The 25,063-nt window shown below is 38.6% G+C and overlaps 1 long non-coding RNA gene across 4 annotated transcripts in view; it reads left to right on the forward strand.

The window, feature by feature from the left end:
• The first annotated feature begins 997 nt into the window (after positions 1-997).
• LOC137197862 (uncharacterized) overlaps positions 998-25,063 on the forward strand; it is a 239,677-nt gene continuing 215,611 nt past the window's right edge. For 3 of the 4 annotated variants that reach the window (XR_010931523.1, XR_010931522.1, XR_010931524.1), the window contains exon 1: positions 998-1,513. This is a non-coding gene — a long non-coding RNA (uncharacterized lncRNA). The remainder of the gene's footprint in view (positions 1,514-25,063) is intronic. The other variant, XR_010931521.1, reaches the window with a different exon arrangement.

A 25,063-nucleotide genomic window follows, 5' to 3' on the forward strand; every position in this document is an offset into this window, starting at 1 on the left:
TCTTGGCATTTGACTGGGGTTCAGCTTGTCCTGGAGACCCATCGACTAGAATCATTCCTATCTGAGGTCTGAGAAAATAACTGCAATTATGATTCCAAAGATAGAAAGATGGGTTACAAGTGCCATGCTAATGAAACAAAATGAAGGCTAATGTAGCCTACATGATCTGTTCTGTCTACTATTTTTGATAGTCCACAATAGGGCGCATGTGACAAGTATGATGCCACTTTTGTTTAGCAAGATTGATAAACAACACTATAAAACTATTTTGACTCTCCTATCCAACCGCAACCAAAATGATCCTGTCTGCTGCATTATATAGAAGATACACATTTTCCAAGTTGGCTCCTTTCTTAAACCATTTAAGGAGGGCAGCCGCAATGTGACAAAGTATGTTCATTTTGTATGGTTCAAGAAAAGCATGAACATGTTATCGTACAACTTATTAAGGTCTACGTGAATGGAAAATGAAATTAATATACATAAATGACCATGATAGTAAAACTTGATATTTTGGTGATGCAACAAAAGAGATGTTGTAAAAGTATATTGTATAATCATATTCTGTTTGGTTTCTTTTAAAGTTACAACAGAAAGAATGAGAAACAAGCCTACATCATCAGTCTTATTATTATTTTAGTTAAATTTCATATTCATAAATGTAAGATTGCCAACAAAAAACGTCTCTTCTCAGTTTTTCATAAAGAATGTGAGCAGTAGGCTGCTTTCAGACCATTAAATCTTGCACTAATGGGATGGCTGTAAAAACTATTAATGGCTGTATTTTTTAATGTCTTTATTTAACTTATGTTGTTTTATTCATTTTATGTATTTATTTTTTATTCATTATTTTTATCCTTTATTATTATTTAAATTTGTACGTAAATTTCTTTTTATTTCTTATATGCTGTTTGTGAACCATCCCTGGCATTTTGTTCACAAGAACGTACTTCATGTTCTTAATTGTACCCAATAAAGTTATTTATTTATTTTTTAGTATGTCACTTCCGGCTGCCATCTTGGGAAAATCCTGTGGCGGCAAAACACAACGTGGATAGAGGAGACAGGTATTCAATTTACAACAGATTAGTAAATAAAAAAACGACTTGTAAGTTTTAAAACTGTACATTGAAGGCACAATTTCACTGGAACTTTGTTTATAAGTAACTATTTAGGCTATTTTGTGGCTTTTTTATACTTTCAAGTGAAAACGAGCAGCGGCGTACTTAGCAGGTCAGGTTGTGAAAATGTCATTAGACGAAGCGGTGCACCTGCGCCCTGAAATGGAACAGACACAATCACAAACTAGCGGGAAAACAAACTAAACAAACCAGGAGTAACCATGGCTAGTGAGGATTATCCACAACTTCTTCAAGATGAACTTTTAATGAAAAGTTGGAGTTAATCAGCAAAGGAAGACCGTCACCAGAGCTAATTTGGTGCAGAAAACCAAGGCTTTTTTCAACTTCAGGATTTTGTTTTCGAGTCACTTTCCTTAATGGATCATCAAAGGGTAAGTTTTTAAAATGCTGATATTATTCTGGCCGCTGCTGCCACTGTTGAGTATGTTACTTTATTTTGAAAAACGGACATTAATATGCACATGCTAACAATGTTGGCTGTGTGCGCTCTGTGATGTACGTGTGTGTGTGTGTGTGTGTAATGTGTAGGGTTATTAAATATTGGTTTTGTGTGGTAGGAGGGGTGGCTGTCATGCACCCATATTCTGCTGCAGTGCACACAGCTTGTGTGATGATGTGATTATTTGCATTTTTCTTAAAAAAAAAAAAAAAAAAAGCTGTTTGTTTTCACTCTCTCCGTGCTGTTTGCTTGTTACATTGGTTGGACTAAATTATCATCCTATTTTTGTTTCAGAGTTGGAATTGTCATGGGTAACTTTTGCATTAACGTTACTATAGGAGAGGACGCAGTAAGTTGGTCTGGTAGTTTGCTTTTTTTTCCTGACAAAGGAAGAGGGGTCAGTGGACTAACGAGGTTTAAGAGTCACGGTTTGCTATTAAACGTAATGGTTGGAAAACTTTTGCTCAGCCTTTGCTTTTTATTTTCTCCAATACTAAGTTATTTACTTTAGTATGAATATAATAAAATATGGTTATTTATGGTGGAAGGAGGGTCATGCATTTCCCCCAGTCACTCAAGGAGGCTCAAGGAAAAATATTTGTAGCTTGGGGGAGGGTCAAGATTAAAAAACAAACAAACAAAGTCACACCCCAGCCACCCCCCTCCCTCTGATAAATAACTAACAGTCCCTTTAAAGCTAATGCACTCTTAATACAGCAGACCTGCTTTCAGTTCTGCAAAACTAATGTTCAATGGTGCATCTAATGATTATTTACATTATCAATCAATCTGCCAATTATTTTCTTAATTAATTGATTTATTAATCAAAATGCTGGTTTTCAACATGTCAAATATTTTATAGATGTCTATAAAATCACCTATCACAATTAATACTGAAAATACTGAAGTCCAAAACCCCCCAAAAATCAGTTTACTATCACAGGACTAAGAAAACTGACAGATAATAAACATTTCAGAAGCTGCAACCAGTGAATTTTTGGCTTTTTTTTTTGCTTAGAAAGTTACAAAAATAATAAATCCTCCTATCAAAATGGTTGTTGAGAGAGGTGTTGATCCAGCTTTACAGTCATTTTGGAGGCTGTAGTTTGCTGTGCTGTTGAATGGTATTGGATTATACTCATATTTGTTTCTGAAATGTGTCTACTATTATTGATATAAAGGCAATGGACAAAATATTAGAAACAGTCCTCTACAAAACCTGAATGTATTAGACTGCATTAGTATCCAGGTGGACTACTGGTACTTGTGGTAGCGCTGGGTATATAGTCTAAACTTTACCTGCAACTGCATTTGGCCAAAGCTTTTCTCAGTTCTCCTTAAGAGCCACGTGAATCGTTTTAAACTGGACATCAAGAGCGTAAGGACTACTTTTATGTTTGCCATAAAGAACGTAAGGGAAAAAGGCCAAATAGGTTTAGATTGTTTTACAAGAAGTCCTTGATCCCCTTCAACACTCAGCCCTCTGCATAGCTGATCTAGGCCACACTACTAAGCAGCCCAGCTCTGCGTTGCCATTGTGAATCGTGGGCCCTTTAAAAATGCATGTTCGCTCTTGGCTCTGTATCTTTAATGAGGTGTGTCTGAAATATTTGATAGCCTTGTGCTCATTTGAAAAACAAATACGTTTATTTCCATTAATATTTGATACGGAAATGAATATATGTAAAACACATACATTAATTAGTCTGTTTTGATCAATTGTCTCTGTCTAATGCAGACTGAGTATTTCCGCGCAGTAACTCCCCACAGGCTACACTGGTGCATATCATTCTCTGGTGCTTCAGAGCAAAACCATTTAATTTTCAAAGTGGGATTTAGCATCTTTTAAGACTATGCACACTCATACAAAATTATCAATTTTCAATTTTCAATGAGGCAGATTTGTAAAATGGGATGTTTTGTCACATTAGAATGTGTGACTTGAAGGATGACTGAGTAAGGATCAACGAAGCGTGTGGCATAGCAAATAGTAACTGACAACTGAGAACTGATTTTGCCTTGGAGGCCCACAACAAGGTTCATATGTACCGCTGAGGACACGGGGTCCTGGCTTCTACTTTGCGTCTGGGATTTTAGGGCATTTAGCAACCAGGGGGGAGTGTACGCTCTACAATAACAACATGTTGTGGTAGAAAACTATAACCGACATAGTTGTAATTAGTTTTTACAGAAATTTCTGTGGGGTTTCTGATGGGGTTTGGTAGCTGTTTTTTAAGGAGCATGTGGACTGTGAACACATTGGAATGTACTGAAAGAATTACTGGTGTGCTTGCTTTTAGCGATGCAAACTCTTGCACCTCTTTGAAGCAAGGCTGCAACTAATGATTCTCTTCATCATCGACAAACCTGTCAAATATTTTCTTGATTAATCAGTTAGTTGTTGAGTTTATAAAATCTCATGTGGTGAAAGATGTTGATCACTGTTTCCCAAAACCCAAGATAAAACCTAAAATGTCTTGTTTTGTCCCAACCTACAGCCCTCAAGCCAAAGATATTCAGTTTTAAAAAAAAAAGACTCAAATCAATTAATTAGTTATGAAAATAGTTGCAATTAATTTTCTGTCGACTGACTAATCAATTAATTGACTAATTGTTGCAGCTCTACTTTGAATGTCTAAACTAAAAAACTTAACTCGCACAACTGCTGCTGTTCATACACAGTTTACTCCAACTGTTTTCAGTGCTTACACTTCAGCACACTTTGAACTGACATCTTCTCTCAGTTTATACCTTGAACTTGCACTTTTTTTTTTGGATTTCCACTTTCACTGACACTTCAAGCTCAATTTACCACCAACAACTCCTTTCTACACTTTTTACACACACGATTTTAAATGCTAATTCAACTTCTTTCAGTGTTTGTATTTTGGCTTCCACTTCAACTACATTTTCAACTCTTTCAGTATTTCAAGTGGTTCAACTGCATTTTATTTTTTAGCAGAAAGCTCATGTAAATGTTCTTCAGAAAATGTAGCCTTTTCTAGTTTCATGTTATTACTGTCTTTTGTTCAACTGGAATCCAGAGATTAATGCTCCATATTAAAGACATTCAAAGACTTTGTCCTTGAATCAACTGGTGGTGGCAGCTGAAAATTGTGAAAATTATGAATTCACCTCTTAATATCCTGTCCCAGAAGACACTGCTTTACATCCGTCATCATCATCATCTTAATGTCAGTGGGCATAGAGACACATCACCTTTCTGTGTCTGCAGTCAAGCACACAAGGGCCAAGACTGAAAAAAAAACCCCATAATGTCTCTCCACTCCACCAGATGGTGCTAGAGACCTATATGAGCAGCACAGTAGTACATGTTATGACCACTAGAGAGCAGTACTAATACACCAACCCCCAGATGCCACTGGTGGGTTGCAGTGTTGAGAAATGTGATGTATTCTCTCTGGCAGCACCTTGGACAGCGCCAATCTGGTGAGTCATACTGCCACTGTATTCAGGATACTTGGATTTAGCAGCAGAGACTGTCCAGTAATCAATAACCACACATTTATTGTTTGTGGAACAAGGAAGGACTCATCCTTATCTAACTCAGAGAACATGAGTGGAGGGGAGACTGCAACAAGCAAAAGCAACAGAAGCTGATTGCAGGTTGACTTGGCACGTGGAAATGTTTCATTTTTTACAACTTATTGCGACATGCTTTTCCCAGTCCCTCCCTGAGATAACGGCAAATTCAAATGTTTGTTAATATTTGAAACAATTAACACAACTCTCAGATATCTTGCCAGAATAACATGGATGTTTACTGAGAAAGAGCTGAGGACGGAATAGCATATTTTAAAAGACCCTTTTATGCCTTTTTATGGGTGAATCGTATTGTGCTTCTGCTTTCTGCCCTTGGCTCCATAGTAGGGAGCCCAGCCAGTGTTGATGAGTGTGAGTGGTTGGTGAATGACAGGCTGAGACGCTGCCAGTCAATCAGCAGGGGTGTCTGGCCCCTCTCCTTCACTCTCTAGGGGATAAGATATGTGTCATCCTCCCATGTGGCAACTCACCACGGCGCTGCCTCCATCCTCCCTCTACTGTGCCAAGTCCTCCCCACCCTATTCTGCCTCTCTAGTTTGTCTACACCATTAATTCATTCTTCTCTTCTCTCCTCTCCTCTCCTCTCCTCTCCCATTTCCCTTCCCTTCTCCTTCCCATCTTTATTCACCTGTTTGCTTATCAGCACAGCTCTCATCTTCAACTCCAGCTGCTACTTTCCATCTTCCCATTTTCCTGTGGATTTGCTGCTCTGCAGTGCCTCACAGCTTCACCCTCTAACCCTGTATATCTCTCATTCACTGTTCCATTTCTCTCCCTCAAGCACCATCTCTACTCCCTGCCTTCCCCTCTTCGTTCTTTCCCTCTCCCTCCAAGCTGGTAAAAGACAAAACTGAAGCAGTAAGTAAACAGCAGATTTGTGGTCGCTGTTTAGCCGGCCGACCTTCATTTCTTTTGCTCACATGAAAATAACATAGTTATCCAGAGCAGGATTTCACAAAAGAGAACAGGGCTTGGTTAGGCCCAAAGCTTTTTTACTCTTTTAATGCACGTGTCAGCAGCCATATCAATAGCCCCAAAGCAGCCATGAAAGGCCAATCTATCCTGACACAAAATGCCTTATGTTGGCGGTTTAACAAGCACCGCTCCTAATTGGCTGTGTTTGAGCTCTTTATCCATTAGCGTTTAGAGACGTGCCTTTCCAGTAGGCAGGTGTGTGCATTCCTTTGTTTTTAATCTTTGTCTATTTCCCTACAGTATGTCTCTTTCTCCCTGTCTTCTTTTTGCTACGTCTCACACTTTAAGTAGCAGGAGGTTTCCTGTGCTGCCTGAGCATGTCCTCCACTTCAACACGTATCTAATTAGCTTTGGAAACAAGCAATGCGCATCATGTGGCCACACACACACACACACACACTGCATGTGCTATTTAATTAGCAACCATTCCTTGTTCCTTTACCACCTGTGAAGAAATAAAGACAGGGGCAAACCAGGTCTGACCCTTTGAAATACAGCGAGTGTGCACTCACATACAGACAATACATGTATTCATTTAAACAGGAGCAGTAAAGTGAAGGTATAGACAAATCTTCACTGGTTGATTTTATGTCTTTTTGACTTTACTGTGATGGAGAAATCAAACAGATTTTTTTTTTCTGCTGAACTTAGTGGTATCGAGTCATGCACATCACTGCAAACAACTACAGGCAATCGCCTCCAGTTAATCTGATCATAGGTTAATCGGTAACACCAGTCTGTAGCTGTCCCTGGTCGGTCTGTTATCGGCATGCCACTCACAATACAGAGCTGAGAACTAAGTGGAAATAAGTACATTTCATGGAGCAGTGGCTTGTGGATTTTACTTTGTGTTTTATTTTTTTGTTCAAGCAGCTGATCACAGCACAGGACAATGTGGTTTTGTTGATTTGCTGGAGGACAAGATACCTATCCTTTACTGGACAAACTTTTGCTGAATTTTTTTAGACGATAACCTTTATTTTAGTGGCATTTGGTAACTATGTTTTCATCACTGAGTATGTTCTACAGGATTTCCCGGACATATTTTTTTTTCATGTGACATGCCACTGCAATGATGGCGGCTTGTTTACTTCCTCCTTCAACCCAGATTCGTCCATATGTCCAGTGCAGATTGTTTACAGGGATGTAGTGGAGGGCATAACCACCCAGAACTTACTTACACATCTTTTTATCTGCTAAGCAGACTTTATCAACTCTTTTGGACTGGTTGGGCTTTATGAGAAAAATCAATAATACACTGTAAATAATTATTAGTAGTAACAGAACTGTCCATTGCCACAAACACTTTGAAGCACCTCTAGGATTGACTCCAGGCTAGATTTCTGTTGGATTCATCAATATGCAATCCTCGCTCCTCAACCAATGTTAAACCTAATATGTATTAACTCTCCTCCTCTGTGGTTCACTGGTGTTTCCATGAGAGATCACCTTTTCGGGGGTCAGCTGTCAAAACACTCTCCAGAGACAGGCGTCAGTATCCCCGGTGTAATCTGTTCTGGCAGACAGCTGATCCCTGCTGAGTGAAACGGCTGCCAAGGAATCTGGTTTGAATGCCAACACTCCCCTCAAGTCTCTCACTTACGAAGAGCAAGCCAAGTCCATCTCCAAGCTCAAACTGCTAATCAAAACAAAGCCATCATCACAGTACAACAAATGGTCCTCCTGCTGCCTTACAAACTTGCTTCACTAGAGCGTGTCCTCAGGAAAGCCCTTGTTTAGACTTCGCATTGAACCGCGCAGTTCAAGTAATGCTAATCTCACAGTAATAGTCAAATCATTGACTCAATGATGCTTTCTTTTCAGTGCTGCCCTTTTCCACTATTGACACTTGGTACAATGCTTTGCGCATTGACTACTGCCAGAGTGATGTTCCAGGGAGTGGATGAGAGGGGGTTGGAGAGGTGATCTCAGCATTATCCCTAAGCTACTCTGCTATTGTGTGCAGATCAAAGTGGTGTTTATGCTAGGCCCCTGGATACGTGTATGCCACATTGCTGTGGAGAACGATACTCAAATGTAGTATGAAAGCCCCTCCATTAACGGATGAAAGGTTGTTGGCCCAAATCATCAAAATGGAAATTCAAAAGGACTGATCAGGCCCTGAACAATCCAGAGAAACATTATTATTGCAGAGTCTCAGCAACATGTATAAGGCTGTTGTTTTTTTAAAGGAATAGTTCACCTTTTTGGGAAATACTCTCATTTGCTTGGTGAGATATAAAGCTTTAGATGTCCTGGTAGACAGATTGGTAGATAGACTTTGGTTCCATCTTGGCAAAAAAACAAATACGCATATTTCCTAGAATGTTGAACTACTCCTTTAGGACCACACTTTGCCTACATTTGAAATAAACACACATCATCAGAATTTTGTTTTTCAGTATTTTTGAAATTTAGAGGATCCACCTGTGAAGGTAGTCACCTGTCCATTAAGGAATTAAGTCACCTACTTTTGCTAGGAAACTGTTCCTCTCATGCACTCTACGTACTAAGAGAAACACATGCAGTGAATGAATCACTTAAAGAACAAAGTACACTAACCTACTCAGCTGTGCAACGTCGAAGCAAAGTTATTTAAATGCAGGCTTGGCTGTAGCTGTCACAGTTGGAGGTGCACGTTGAGCTCATCAGGGTGTGAGATTGAAGCATCTGTAGGTGCTGCACAGCTTCTTGTGGTAGCTGTGATCATTAGTGACGTCTGCCTGTTCAAGAGATAAAAGTGCGGGCGCTGATGTTTTCATTAAGTGACAGACAACATGCATCTGTCTCAAAAAAAAAACCCCTTTAATCTCTGCAAACCATCCAGAATCTCACTCTAGGTACGCTTCCTCAAAAGAGGTTTAGACAGCAACCTTGTGAACCTGTCAAGAAACACACCTCTGCTTTTTTGTGTAATTCTGCAAGAAAATGTCTAAATAGCTGTTATTTTTCAATAATTAATAACTGTTTAAACAACAAAAAAAAAGAAGTAGGAGTATGCTCATTAGCCATTAGACTACCTGTAGCTTGTAGAAGTAGAAGTCTAATATTGTTGTATTGTAAGTTCATGTAAATATCAAGGTTTAAAATAAGGACTCCCATGTTCCTAAGATACAGTTTCAAGGCTGTGTATTGACATAATGATGTAAGAGGGGCCTTTTTTTCAATTTCATATATCATTTTAAACACCCAAATGGCACAACGGCAGATGTGCCTGCATGTAATTGCATGCCTCCATGTCTGTGTTCCTTGACATTCATCTTTTTTCATTAATTCCACCATCAGTGTTCGGTTTTCTCTCTGTTTGCATGTGTTGGATTTTTTTTAATCCTTTCTGTAAGAATAAGGCTAGAGATGGTGGCGTTTGCTGATTGCTGATAGCGAATGCACCGCATGCAGCAGGGCTTGCATACTTAATGCCGGAAGGCTGGAACTCCGATTGCAATCAGAGGGACCGAGCGAGGGAGGTGGTGGTTGGGGGGAGGAAGGGGGGACGACAAACAATAATACATCCAAATTCAACAAGTGCAGTTGACAGAGGGCACCAGAGACAGGGAGAGCAGTGGGTGAATAGGAGGGCACTGTAACTGACAGCTGATTTTACATAACGAACCTTCGACCTCTGCTGCTTTTCTCTCCCTCTTTCCCTCACATTTTCATAGTGATCTCAAATGCATGTATAATTCAACCCTGTTTCTGTGACAGAGCCAGTATAGAAGCACAGTATAAACCTATTTAGTATTCCAACCATTTACTGCACTGGCACACAGGCAAACACCCACCACTGTCAAGGTGTATAACAGCTTTCCTGTTGGTGTAGGTAATAGGAGTGGCTGGGGAGGAAATCAGGGTGACAAGAGGTTGAGGAACTGATGAACTTGTCTTCATGCAAATGCACTAGTGCACCATTCTGTGTGTGTTTTCTCAAATGTGTTTGTGGAGCACCACCTTGATGGTAATACGCACAGGCCATGAACGTCTTGGAGGCAATTTTCATTGCAAACAAAAGGCAGGATGTAGAAACAAACTGAAGAGGGAGGGCAAATCAGGAAATGCATGCCTTTTGGGGATGTTTGTATGCATACACACACACATATATATATATATGTGTGTATATATATATAAAATATGATGCAATGTCCTTGCTAAATAAAGCTCCACAGTAGATGACTATTCTACATTCGGGTCATGGTACCTAAGGCTTTCTCTTCAGCTGTCTCCAGTAGCGAGAGGAGGAAGACAGGAAAAGGTCTTGGGAAAGGTCTGCCGAGGGCTTGGCCTCTTGTAGCTAATCAGACTCTCTCTCTCCAGGCCACTTGTCCATTTGAGGCCTTTGCCTCAATCTGACTACAGACAAAGACTTCTTAGGACATAAACTCTTGGTGACAAACTCAGTGCGGTTACCCTAGGCAAGCAGACATCTAGGGTTGTGCTTAGTTTGCACGCAATCATGCAGAAAAGGAGGCAACAATATAACCAGTGTACTTTTTCTTTTTTCTCTCTCTACCTTTTCTTCTCATCGACCTTTGTAACATTTCTAATTCTGGCTGCGAAGACTGAAGAGAGTCTTCATTCTCTTTACCCTCCTTTCTCCCTGAAGCATGCCGTCTATCTTCTTGCCCCATCACTAGCGAAGCTAAAGTGGCACGGATTAATCTTAAGTGACAGGATTCAGAGGCCTTACTGTATGTCCCGAAATGCCCTTCGCAGAACCTTCACAAAGGGGAGGCATAGTGTGGATGTTGACTTGATCGAATGTCACTCTGACAACTGTAATTATCTGCTGACAAGTTGCAAATCAGTGGCTTTAAGGGACAGACTTTTGAGGAGAATGTTCAATTCAAGCTCGGAATATTATTACATTTTCCTGCAAGATTCGATACTGCAGAGAGTATTGTCTAGCAGAGCATCACATGAGTGCTATCTTTGTTTCATCAAACTGTGTGGGGAAAAAAAAAGTCTTAGTCCAGTACAAGTTTAGAATCGTGGAAATGCAAAGGACAAAAGGTTCCTTTCCTGCTCGCAGCGCTACCATCGCTTCCACGAGCGCTACAGTCAATAAATATCTGAGACAATCTCGCTGTTCCACGCTTATATCAGGCGCTCTCTAAATCCAGTCTGGGATGCATTCACTGCTATCTGATCCCTGCTGTCACATTCCCTGCAACACACACAAACACACACACACACACACATATATTCAGTGCCAATGCAGTAGCTACCCAGCTTGCATGGTTGCCTCTATATTTCATAATGCGTCATGTACCAGTATGAGATATGGTCCCTGATTTCATTTATGTGGAGCAATGGTGGCTCTCTTATCTGCACCGGAATGAAATAGCTGTGGATCAATGTCTTTAATATGTCCATCTCAAACTGATGGAGTGTTTTCATGTTGTAGAGAGTTATAGTGATACAGGAAAGTTCAGATAAATTTCTTTGAATTAGATTTTTTCATGCAGTTTAAGATATCATGATGTCAAAACTAAGAATATTTGAGAGGATTTAATCTGTGATTGATTCTAAGGCCAACATTTTTTATGGGAGCCCATTTGCACCATGCCCAAATAGTCAACAATTGTAGCTTGTTGGTTGAGTTTGTGTTGCCAAATATGTGCTAAAAGCAAAGCTCTGAGGCAAAGATTACACATCACTCCAGGAAGAGGTTGACACTTGTCTTTCAGATTTCAGTGGAATGATATGTATTATTAAAAAAACATGAAAATGTTTTACAAATTTGCAAAGATTTGACTTTCTCAGAGCACAACCTTTTCATTCAGTTTGTGAAACTCCTCTTTGGAATGTTTTAGAGCCCCCAAAAAAGTCGAATGTTTTACCTAATTCCTATTTTCTTTCTAGATCAATTTACAACAAAAACCATATTCAACATCCAGCCATAAATGAAGACTGGTGACAACTTTTTCAAGTCCTTTTCAACCCAATTTGTAATTTCTTTGTATAATCTTATGTCCAATTCCAACAAATTGAACAAGAATCCCTTTTTATCTTTCAGATCCTTGGACAAATCACACAAAAATGAAATAGAAAAGATAGATAGAAAGCAATCAGTGGATATTTTTTAATCAAAATACCACAAGCCTATTCCACTAGCCGCCCCTCTCTTTTCTTTTCTTTTTTTTTTAATAAAATCATATTATTTACCTCCAACTGTTATTGAATGCTATGGGTTTCTGTACTGCTATGGGCTTTGTGCTCAGTAATTGAATCTGACGGTCTGGTCCAGATTTTTAGGAACAACAAGCTGAGCTGTTGGCTTAGACAGTGAAAGAGAGCACAGACATCTAACCATCCATCCCAACCCCACAAGCATAACTAATCATCGCTCAGCTTCCTGCCTCTCATCAAAGCAGCAGAAACATGTAAGGATTTTTAAGTTGACTGTACTTGAAGTGTACTCTGTGAGATGTGCAAGCATCAATGTGCATGCCCAAATATAGACCAGCACTGCATATACCCCCACTAAATCAATCAGCTGAAATTTCACTTGCAGCCTGAGCTTGAAACGTCAAGCTTTGAATATAAACATCTGGGCATGTGCTATCTGTCAAGATCCAGCACTAATCTCACAACTGGATCCAAAATCTTCACTTGTGTTTGAAATATGACAAACTGTCAACGTGTATGTTGAGCTAGAAATCACTTCTGCTTCACACGAGCACTGTGCGCTCATCACACTCCATAATAGCTCAACTTAAAAGACCTCTTGGAGCCGTTCCTTGGTTTTTTTGGCATTATAAACTCCACTCCTTTCACTAGTTGTGTCTCTTGTTCTACATAAGCAGTCCACTCGTTCCCCAAGGTTCAAGCAAACCGTATAATAATGACTCTGAATACCAGATATGGAGTTTTAACATTTGAAATTATTCCATAATTTCTGACTAATGCGTGACTAATAGCTTTCTTGCTCTTTCCGTCTTCTAGCCTATCTTGTCCCCTCCTTCCTCCCTCACTTGGCTCTTAGTTTCTAATAGCCTGCTTTCACTCCTTCTTTGCTGCAGTTTGTTAAGAAATGTGGCGGAAAAAACATCGGGAAAGCGAGGGATAAAAAGCTGCCACTTTGCCAAAGGAAGTTTTAATTGGGGCCCAGGGGAAAAGAGCTCCTCCCGTTTTTGCAAATTCTCTCTGCTCTTTATGGAAGAGATGAGCAGCAATCCAATGCCCAATAGGGAGATGGGATGAGGTTACGTTGACAAAAATTCAAAAAAGGGATGCCACTGTGCACGTTAATAAGACGCCTGTTTGTATTTGTGAAACAGCAGGGCTTTTTTTGCTTTCCCTAAAAAGATGCAGTGCTTTTAAAATCAGCCACGTTGTTCCACTGTCACTCAAGATTTCATCATGCGGATGTCTTGGAGGACTTGGACGGGGCTAAATGTGGAATAATGTGTTATGCATGTAAATAGAAATTATAAGACATTGCTGTGAGTAAACGTGGCTGGATTTCACTTCAAACGCAGAGCAAAGATTATTCCTCAAGTCTTACGGAGTCATTTTTAAAATCCATCTTTCCCTCTGTGTCACTTCTAAAGCTGTTGTCCCACACCCTCACGCTCCGTTGCATTCTTTCCTCCTCCCTCTGTCTCTTTTTCCAAGTTCATTCATACCAGTACTGGCCAATATTGAGTTTCTGTCCAGGTGCAGCCACAAACTGCCAGCAACGCTCGGCGTAAACTCTAAAGAAATGTCTATCAAGAGTGGGGCGAATGGGAGGAGCTGCCCATAACAACAATGGCGACGGGAGTGACCCCTTGACAGATTGACATCACAGAGAGTAATTGCCTGTCATGTGCCGTACTGTTTCACATTTCACATAAAAGCCCCCTCTGTTATTCATTTAAAGTTAAGCCGGGGTGGCCAAGGTCGCCGCACTCGTCCTGTAAAGAGAGGGATAATTGAACACCACACCTTCTCTCCGGACTGCCACAGGATGGAGTGACAGCAGTGTCAAGAATGACTGGAGGTTAAGAAGAGAGGCATTTGAATTTGAATACAGCTTGTGAGATGTGCTGGTGTTGCTGGAGTGTTTACACAGTTGTGCAAGGCCGACTCTTTATCCTGCTTGTCATTTTCTCAAACTCTCTCTCAGTCCCTTATCTTCCTCCTCTTCCATCCATCTCTGCTAACAGGAGAGAATCAAAATAAGGATGGGATTTTTAATCTTTCCTTTAACTGAGAATATACCAATGCACATATAAGGAAATTCACTATTTCTTCTTTTTCTTGATCTGCATTAGGCTCAAACAACAAAGAGGCCTTCATATAGATCCAACGTTTAATAAATCTATCATATTTCTATTTTAATAACGGAGAAAGATCATTTTGAAGCAGTATTAAATTCTCATGACATGCTGCTATATCCTGTGTCATTAGGTTTGCACCAATTTCTTTGGTTGTTTTGTCGTCTCTGAGCTCGGTTTTTCTTAAATGATGTGATGCGCATCAAGTGTTGCAGTGATTGTACCATATATTCCTGTGAAGTAAGAGCTACACTTATTTTTTATTAATATCCTCCACCTAATCATGACAGATGTGAAAGTAAGGTGTGAAATATCATGCACGTTGTCCATTAAAATTTAACAATGCAGTGTTCTATATGTCCATATCTACACACAAAACTGCTATAGGACTTGGTGAAATCATTAATGAATATGTGTATTTCATATACTGAAATGACATATCATACCTTCAAGCCATTCATTAGTCGCCATGTTTCAAATAGGCTTATTTTTATTAAAGTCAGTGCTCATGAAAAATGTCATTGACAATCATTATGGTTTTCTATAACAGTACCTGTGCACAGCTCTGTACCGCACACAGTAGTGATACTACGGGTTAAATAATGTTGTCAAACAAGACTTTCATTTCTCATAACATTTCTTGGGCAAAAACTTCCCTGGTAAAGTCACGGATGGTTTTGAGATAAAGATGTATAGAATTTGTAGGGAAAAAAAAGCCGCAGCTTGAGGCAGCGGGATATAAATGTGGTGTAAAGTGCTGTGATCGTGTCATAATCTGACAGTTTGTCGTTTCCCATAGAAACAGATACGCACCAGATGCTGGAACATCAGACTTTACAGCTGCAGTGACAGTGTAGAGTTTACAGATCACATTCAGATTAGGGCAACAGCTACATGACTGGTCTTAATACAAAGCGCAAGGCCGTGTCTGAAATCACACCCAATCACACATTTATTCACTATTCCTTACATTGTAAATTGTACATCTAGCTATGGCAAAGCATTAATTTGTGGGATTTTTAGTAAAACTAGTTAACAGTAATTTTTGAGAGCACTATTTTGAGAACCTTTTCCACTTGTTCCCTCTCTTTGGATATTATACAAAACACTAAAACAAAATATTAAAGGAAACAACCAAAGGAAAGCTCTTATGCGAGCTGTGATTTCTTAACCCGGAGCAAATCAGCTGCCCAGTACATTTACATTTTTTTAATAACTTTGGGAGACTTTTGTCGCATGTCACCCCCGTCTCTGTCCAAGCTTTACTTGCTGCGATGTAGGCCTATTTTAGACTAAATGTGCACTGTGCAGCTGTATTATTGGGAAAAAATAAGCAGAAACATAAATATTGGATTGAACATGGTATCTACAAATACTCAATATCAAAGGACCAAGATTGGGATTAGCGGCAAGGAAATGTCAGGATTTGCATCTTTATCATAAATTCCAGTGGTTCTCTGCTTTTGTAGAGAAAGAGAAGATTTGAATGTTTCCAGAGCCTCATCTCAAAAAAAAAAAAAAAAAAAAAAAAAAAATGCTGCTTGGTGCCATAAAGCAATAAAGCTGATTTCTATTGAAAACCGACCTAGTAGCAGACAATATATGAAAAAAAAGACTGTCTTCTTGGCAGTGGTCTTGTTTGTTTATAGAAATGACAGTAATGCCTCCTCATTAATATGGTAATGATTTATTAGTGTTAAAACGTTCTGTAATGTTGCAACATTTTTTATTATTTGCAGTATGATGGAAGAAGAAGCAGAGAGTGGGGGTGGGGGGGATGGGGGGTGGTGGGGGTTGGGGGATGGCAGAGTGGAAAGCAACGGTTGCAGAGGTGATGTGATAAAAGATTCATAGCGCAGCATAGCCCAGGTCAGCCGGGGCCTCTGCAGCCTCTCTATATCACCGGCAGCAGCTTACCCAGCTCTCCATGCAGAGGCAGGGAATTTGTGTGTGTGTGTGTGTGTGTGTGTGTGTGTGTGTGTCAGAGAAGTAGAGACAGTGAGACTGAGATAAAGACAGGGAAAGATATAGAAAGAAAGATAGAGATTGATGAGAATCCGTTTACGCCTGCAGCCAGACAGCTCGGTCAATCCACTCATAATGTCAACTTAAAACAACCCTAATGTGTGTTTTCGACTTAATCGGCTCTGAAAACATCGATGTTGTTTGAATATACAAATGATATATCAACTTCTTTGTGACCCTGTATGAACATACTATACAGCACTTTGTGCGCTGTGTAGAAATGCCAAAAGTTGCACATGGGTTTATACAGATAAGAGCATGTGGCAACACTTCCCACCTTTAGCCCATAAAACAGTGTGTCTGACAGTGCCAATGAATATGTTACCGAGTATGTGAGATTAAGAGGGACAGGCAGAGCGTTCCATATCAAATCAGGTGGAAGCCATTTCCACCTCTGCCATACATTTATCATCCCATGTCAGGAGTCCCCCGCCGTCCTCCCCCCCTCCTGTTCTCTCCCGCTCCCTCACACTGTCAAAACAACACCTTTGGCATCTATTGGATTTCATATATATTACTCTTTCTACACTCTCCAGAGAGAAGGAGAGAATTAGAGTAGGGAGAGAAATGAGTGATCCTGTGATGAGCTAGGTGTGATTTATAATAAGGTTTTCCAGTGCAAAGTGCAAAAAAGAAGTTTCATTATTTGAACTTTTTTTTTTCCCGGGGATTCCGTAATGATGATGTATAGCCGGCATTACCTCCTCGGTCTGATTTTGACACTGGCACGGGCAACCATATTGAATTTTGTTTTCAGGTTCTTTTTCCTGGTGGTAGAGAGGGGAAGGAAAATGTGCTGCGCCGCCGGTGAATACTCCATGTTATTTTTAGGCCAACAAAGGCTTGATGGCATGCAGGAGAAAATGTCACAATTTTTTTTGTTGCTGATTTCCAGGAGGAAGAGTACGACTGTAGGCTTCTCGCGCTGCAGCAGAGCATGGAGGAAAGTTAAGTTTGACATATTTTGATTAGAGGGAGATAGAATACTGCTGACACTATGTAAAAATGTGTATCAAAATGTTTCAAAATGCGCCTGGAGTTTTTTTTTTATTTTTCCCATTCTCACTTTTTTTTTTTTTTTTTTTTTTTTTTGGGTGGGTGGTGTTCTAGATAGAGTGCCAGAAATAGAATTTATGGTAAATCAACATTTTTTGAAGTGTAGTGCGGAAAAGTTAAGTGTGTATGCGCCTGCATGTATTTGTGTATACTTGAATTTGCTTGTGTTCACGTGTGTGTGTGTATGTGTGTGTGTGTGTTCCTGTGAGCATGTGCATATTGCATCTCTGGCCATGATCAAATATCCATAATGCCGGTGTTGTGCTGTCAGTTTTGATTATGTTAAGAGCTCCTAACGCTGCCTGAGGCCTTGTGTGTTTTCACCATCGCTCTGGTTCTTTCTGTTGCCTGCTCCCACTCATTGTCTTTCTCTTCATTACTTTGCAATGGGTAAGCATTTCTCAGTGGATCTGACGTCGCTCCTGTTGTTCCATTCTTACTCGGTGGAGAAAGAGTGAAGGAAAGAGGATGCATAGAGGTGGCAGAGGGGAGGACTTGGCGTTGTCTCATGGAGCAGAGGAAGGATTTAATGCTCAGGATCAGGGACGCGAGGGGAACACGGACACACACATTACTACACACACTGACAGACAGACAGTGGTTAATCATCCCTGCTGTACTGGCGGTATATATTTCTGATACAGGCTTTTAAAAGGATTGCTTCTTTAGAAATCAGATGACTAGACAACCAAATGAAAGAAAGTATGAACTGTTAGAGATTCAAAAGAAATTTACTGACCGAGAGTCACATTGAGGCACCGCTGAAGAAAGACCTGACATTTCACAAGTTCAGAAACTTACATTCTGTGTTGTGTGTTGTGTTGTATTGAGTGGTATTTTGTAATTATTGTGCAAGAGCCTTGAAATTATCAAAAGACTTTAATTGAAATGGGCCAAAAGCAAATGGTTAGGATCCTGCAAGAGAACTGAATAGCATCTCGGGCCAAGTGGTAGCGTGGGATTTTTTCACGTAAGCATTTCTTTGTTTTGGCAAAGGCTCTGTGAGCTTGCATGATGTGAACTAGGGCTGCAGATAAGATAGTAAAGAATTCCCATAACAAGTTCCTGTACCCAAGCCGATGTCTTAAAATTGCTTGTTTCGTGCGACCAACGGTCCAAAACCCAAAGGTATTCAATATATATACTATTTCTTGGCCATGCAATGGTTGCCTGGCAACCTCACAGTGATAACAAGACTCCAGGAAGTTACTGTGCCTGGCGAAGAAATAGTCCGTAGTATTTTCTTGATTAATTATTGAATGATTTGGTCCATAAAATGTCAGATATAGCAAGTATTGCCCATCACAATTTACTAAAGCCCAAGGTGACAAATCTCAAATTGTTTGTTTTGTCTGACCAATATTCAAAGGTATTCAGGTTGAAAAATCTGTAATCTGAAAATAACTTAAATGATCGATTGATTATAAAAATAGATGAATATTCTGTCAATTGTCTCAGCTCTTGATTAAAATTGTTGTCGATTTACTTCCTGTCAATTCATTTTTTCAGTACTAAAACTATTCATTTAAGTGTTTATTTTTTCACATTTAGGGAAGGCCTGTGGTTGTAAATAGAGAATTTTGCCTCCCCTGATGGAGGGAGAGCTCAGGAAAAAAACAGCAAATCTTGTTGCAAGACATGAGAGCGCAGAAATCCTGCTTGTACGTCCTGTATGTACAATTTAATACTTTGTCATGAGTCTAAGCAGCATCCTTTAGGAGAACAAACACACATGTTCACAACAGCAAGCTGGAATCAAACACACATGCAGGCACCCTTTAATTTGCTTCGCTATTGAGATATAAAAACCTGTTTTATAGGTGAGTTTGACAGTGAATAGAGACATTAACGACTACAGCATGTTTCCCTGGTAATAAAAATCACACTCTCTTCTAGATGTGCCTATGGTAATTACTCTTCATGAGACTGAAAAAAACCACTTTGATATTGATTACTCTCATATTTCATTTTCATCTTATGAGACATCTCTAGAGGGAGAGAGTAAAATATGCTGGCAGATGAGCAGTGCGTCTTGAGCAGAATGTTTTTTCCCAGCAGGCTTTGAGGTAATAGATCCCTGCTGCAATGATTAGTGGCCTTATGGCAATGTTCACACTCAAACTTACATACACTCACATCAATGCAACAACTATTTAAATAGAGATTCTAAGGATGCTACTGACAAGAGGGAGAACGTTTTCTGTCCTTGAAGCTCACCTCTTCTGACAATAAGAATAAATATTGTAATATCTTTAATTCTTATGTTTCATTGTTGGATCTCTTCCATGACAGGGACAGCATTTCATTCTGTGAACAATACTGTACTAGACATATTTTTATGAAGTGAAAAAAATTTCCTTCCTGTTTAGCTTGACAGAAAAGGTGTCATCATCATTTTTGTATGAAAGTAATCTTAATTAAAGCTGAAATGTTTCGTCGATTAAACAATTAAAAAATGATCAGCAAAATTAATCAGCAACTGTTTTAATGATCGATTAATCGCTTTTGTCATGTTGCCAGCAATAATGCTCTACATTACCAAGTTTCAGCTTCTTAATTATGAGGATTTGCTGTGTTTCTTTGTTGTATGTATGCACTGTATAATAAATTGAATCTTTTTGGGCTTTGGACTGTTGGTTGGACAAAACAAGACAGTTGAGGAAGTCAGCTTGGGCTTTAGGAAACTGTGACGGACATTTTTCTACTGTGGTTGAGAGAGCTCGTTGCAAAGCATAAGTTCACAGTTTTTTAAGTCTACCCTAAAATGACAGTCAGATGTCCAAATTAACCTTCATAATTCACTTTCAGTGTAAGTGAAAGTAAAATCAAGTCAATATCTTTCAATGTTACTGTCTTTTTAGTGCTAAATTCTCTATTTTTGTTGCTGTCCTTCCACTGCAGCTGAACAGGAAAACACTGTCTGTCGAGGCACAAAGAGGGAATTTTTTTACTAAAGACTGTAACTCTGGAAGAAGACTTTATTTGACTAACTCTTGTCTATCTTATCTTATCTTTAGATAAACTCTTAAATACATTTTTTCTCAAAATGAATACTGTGGATTTTATCTCCCATCACTTATATTGCAAACACATTTGGAGGGGATCTTCTAATGGTCAGTATGAACAGAATTAATGATTACAGCCAATAAAACCTGTTTCAGTGTTCATATGGGCACCTGATTATTGTTTAAGATAAACTTGAAAAATTGTGAACCTGTCCTTTAAGAAAATATAAGAATATATAAGTACTCAAGATCCATCTCCCTGCTCTTCCACTAGGATGTGGATCTGGTACATATTCTGCCACATTTTGCGGTCTTCATCAGCAATTTTTGAAGAAGAAGAAGCTCAGTTGTCAACATGTGACACAACTGAGCCATTTCCATCACACCTGAGCCAATGTCAGTTAATTAATGAACTTCAGTTGATGAAGACTGTGAGATGCGTGTGAAAGCTCCAGAAAAGGCTATTTAGACCTTGAATTAAGATTACTTAGTGAAACTATTATTTCCTAGGTTAAGATTGATTACATATGAATAGATAAATTCAACAGTCACAAATGTGTATATATATTAATATATTTAGTACAACAACAGTATAGTCCTTCACTTAGGCTACAGTGATATGCATAAGTGAAGGTTATGTGTGAATGAAAGAACATTTCTTAAAGTCTGTAAAGGAAAATCAGAGATTTCTTTTTAAACATATTATACAGGTTAGAAAATATTTACTGAAAACGTGAAAAGACTGTGAACTATGTAGTACTGAATTGTGGCGTTAGAGTGTTTGACTTTTTTTTCACCATTTCTGTGTTCAAGATCTTCTGGGCGGGCCTGAAATGTTGGATCTATGACATAGGGGGATTACTAGTGTAACCACAGAAGTTAGCAATGTTAAATGCACCAAACTCCATTGGAAAAAAAACGTCAATTTAACATAACGATTACTGGTGATGGATCGTTTAGTAACTAGTCATTTAAGTTAAATTTTTATTCAAACAAGTCCACATTTACCTACAAAATAGGTGCCGAACGTTACTTTATTTTTAAATCATCCATGTTACTTGCCTTAAACCTACAAATAAGGCCTATTTTAAATTGTGTATTTGTACGCAAGTTTGGTATGAGTGTTGTTAACTCAGAGGTTGTTCAGTTGGGCTGTGCTTTCAGCGCTCCCAGTGTTTCAGAGCAGAGAATAATGCTTATTTTTTGAAACCTAATTTTTTATACTTGGCAACTTCTTTAATCATTCAAATTTGGCAGGGTGGTTAATTACACATTTTTCTGTTGTGTGACAAACTCAGAACACATATTTATTATTGCTTCACATGGACTTTCACTCTCTCTAATTTTTTCCCTGCATTTCGTATTGCTATGTTAATATCAACAACACAATGATAAAATAAACAAGTATAAAAGATGACAGACATTTTTGAAAAGGCTATTTTCTACAAATGGGACTGAGACATGGGAGGACTGGCTATAAATCCATGGGCAAGGATTAGTGGCATGTGTGATCCTCAAACCCAAACCTCTGCAGTATTTCCAAAACAAGTGACCTTTATCACAAGTGCTTTCTCATTAGTTGTGTTTAAAACCTTTGCACTGAATGACATTCTGGAAATGTCATGTCACTCAACGTTTTCAAGTTTAAAGCGGGGCTCCAGACTAGCTTTTTTTTTTTTTTTTATTATCACCGTCCTAGAACTGTCCTGAAAAACAGTTTTGACCGTCCCAAAGTGAATGTAAATTGTCCAAAAATCAAAATGTTTCTTTACTTTGTAAAAGGAAGACAGAGTTTTCCTGGGGCCCCCAAATCGCTTAATCCGCCCCTGTTGCTGATGTATGAGTGTTTTCTGTAACGATTTAGGCTTTAAAGATTAGAGATGCTGCTTTCAGTAATTGTATACGTTTCCATGGTGAACTGTGCCTTTGCAATACAGTTATAGCATGCTGAGTGCACCAATTTCTCCAGCAATCTCTTTTATAACTGTAGAAATAATTGTTATTAGTGTCTGTATATTTCTTAGTATTCCCTGTTGTTAGTTGCTTAGTTGTGAGTCAGTAATGAAAAATGAAGCTGTCTGCTGTAGACCACAGCTCTGCTCTGCTCTCTGCTATGTTCACATTTTAGAGAATGTAATTAATATTTTCCTCATTAATGATGTATTATTTTACCACCTGCGACCCATCCTCTATTAATCAGAATGTTAATTTTTATGACCCAACCTGCCCGACCCATGCCTGTGGATATAACTGCGATCTGTGCATCACTACTGTCCTCATACAAGCTATGTTTGTTGTTGTAAGTGTTTAAGGCTTAGATTATAACAAAAAAGACCATAATAACATATTGAAATGGTCTAAATGTAGCCTATGCTTTAGCTAATATACTCACACACATTCAGGGTAGCGCTGTGTTTTGTTTAACCAGTGCAACATATTTGCGAGGTTCTGCCAGCAGGCCGTCTGAGGGGATAGACGGACCGGTACCACAGGAATATTTCAGGTCTCGCACTGAGTAGCCAGCCAGTGATAGTAACTATGGTAACAGCATGAGAAGACACACTCTGTTGTAGTCAGCACTCGGTTCAAAATAAATTTAGTTTATTTTAATTTTAGTTTAAAATAAATAAATAGGCCTAAATTATAAATCCCTTTTGTCCCAGAAGCGTCCAGGGGAAGATCTCTGTTTGTCCCAAACACATTTTCTACCATCCACTGGTTGATGGGATGCTGTTAGTCTTGAGCCCTGGTTTAAGGATATTGCTATGATCATAATAATAAACTTTATTAAGCTTTTAGTTAACAGACATTGCTTCATAGTGCCATAAAGGTTTTAAGAATGGATTTAAATCTGATAGTGGTGCATGACATTGACACTATTGGAGTCAGCTCCAACTAGATCTAATTAACCTTTTTTTCTCTTATTCTTTCAGAGTGGATAATTTTCTTAAATTTCCAACATCATCCTGCTTAGTGACAGCAGTTGGCCAAATCTGGCTCATTTACATTAATGTGTTTTGTCTTTGTTGAGTACTTAAAGTCAAATTATTTAGCTGAATCATGTTTGACTAAAAGGTGGATGATAAATTAATTTCACAAGTATTACTTAAAATTCTTGATAGTACAATGGTACAATAGTACTTGAAGAGGAAGACAGATCAGGCATTTTCTGATTTCGCTGATGGTTTTTACTTCTTTGCAAAAGGCAATCTTCACATCTCTCAGAAGCTGCCATGGTAATTGGGATGGGTGAGAATAGTCACGTTTCACTGAAGTGAGTACAAGATATGCAGATTGAGTTCTGAATTGGAACAGGGTTGATATTTTATGGGTTAATTAAACAACATTGTTTGTGGTGTTGTAACAAACTTTTTAGTGTACTTTTGACTACGTACACATATTGTGGTTTATGCTTGGGTCTTTCCATACCCAGTTAGATTAAGATAGCACTTTTTGAAAAGAGGCCTTCATGTAGGCTACAGGATCCATATGCTAAAATACTTGACTCTAGGTCAGGCAAACATATGGTTTTAGTTACATACTGAAAACATTAAAAAATGTCCTGTCTTGTTCTTTCTTCAAGTTGAGGCTGACATTTCAATTTTTCACAAAGTTAACTTTCCCAAAGCTTAACCAAGTGCTTTGAGTTGCTTAGAAATGCCAATAAACACATTAATCCTGCTGTAATTGCCACAAGCTTATCATATAGAGAAAACAAGGGAAATACATTGTCAGTGAAAGTTCTGTTCAGTATGGACCTTTTTCCAACTTTGCAGATACTTAATTAAAAATGGTCCTCATTATGTTAAAAAATGTAATGTACTGCTTCATTGCTTCTTCCAAAATGTGTTTTCTAAAAATGTGATTATACAACAAATTGCAAAAACTTAATTGTTATGAGACCATGTTTATATTACATGTATATTGACCTAAAATGTACTTTTGTTCTTTTCCATTTCCAAGTTTTTGCCTAACACACATAAGTCCTAAAAACACAATTCCAAAATGAATCATGCTTGGATCATCATAAAAGGTAGAAATAATAATAATAACATCAGAAAATGTGTAAACCTAACCACTGCATATGACTAAGGCTGCAATAAACAATTATTTTTTTATTGATTTAATCTATTATTACTACTAATTATTTTTTCAATTAATCTATTGATTATTTTCTGATTTTCTGAACTTCTACCATTAATCTTTCAATCTTTTTTCAAGCATTTTCTCATAAAAATACTTATTTTATAAATAAAAATTTTCCAACATAAAAAAATAAAGTGCCAAGAATTAAAAGGCATTTATCAGAAATAAAAATGTCCACCTGTCCAACATAAATTCAGCCTAACATAATAAGTGCAGTAATTGAAATGTTGATCAGTTCAAGTAGGCTAAATGTTCAAAAGAGGTTCTAAAAAAATCTGAATCAGCACTGATCTCAATACAGAACTTTTCTCAACACTAAAGGGACAGCAAGAGTTCAATTAGCATAACAGTGGCGGAATGTACGTAAGCATGTCTATGTGTCATTTTAGTCACGATGTTCCCTGCAGCTGAGAAGGGGCGCTCAGATGGGGTTAGTGAGAAAGTGAGAAACCT

The sequence above is a fragment of the Thunnus thynnus genome, chromosome 15, assembly GCF_963924715.1.
Source record: "Thunnus thynnus chromosome 15, fThuThy2.1, whole genome shotgun sequence".
NCBI lineage: Eukaryota > Metazoa > Chordata > Actinopteri > Scombriformes > Scombridae > Thunnus > Thunnus thynnus.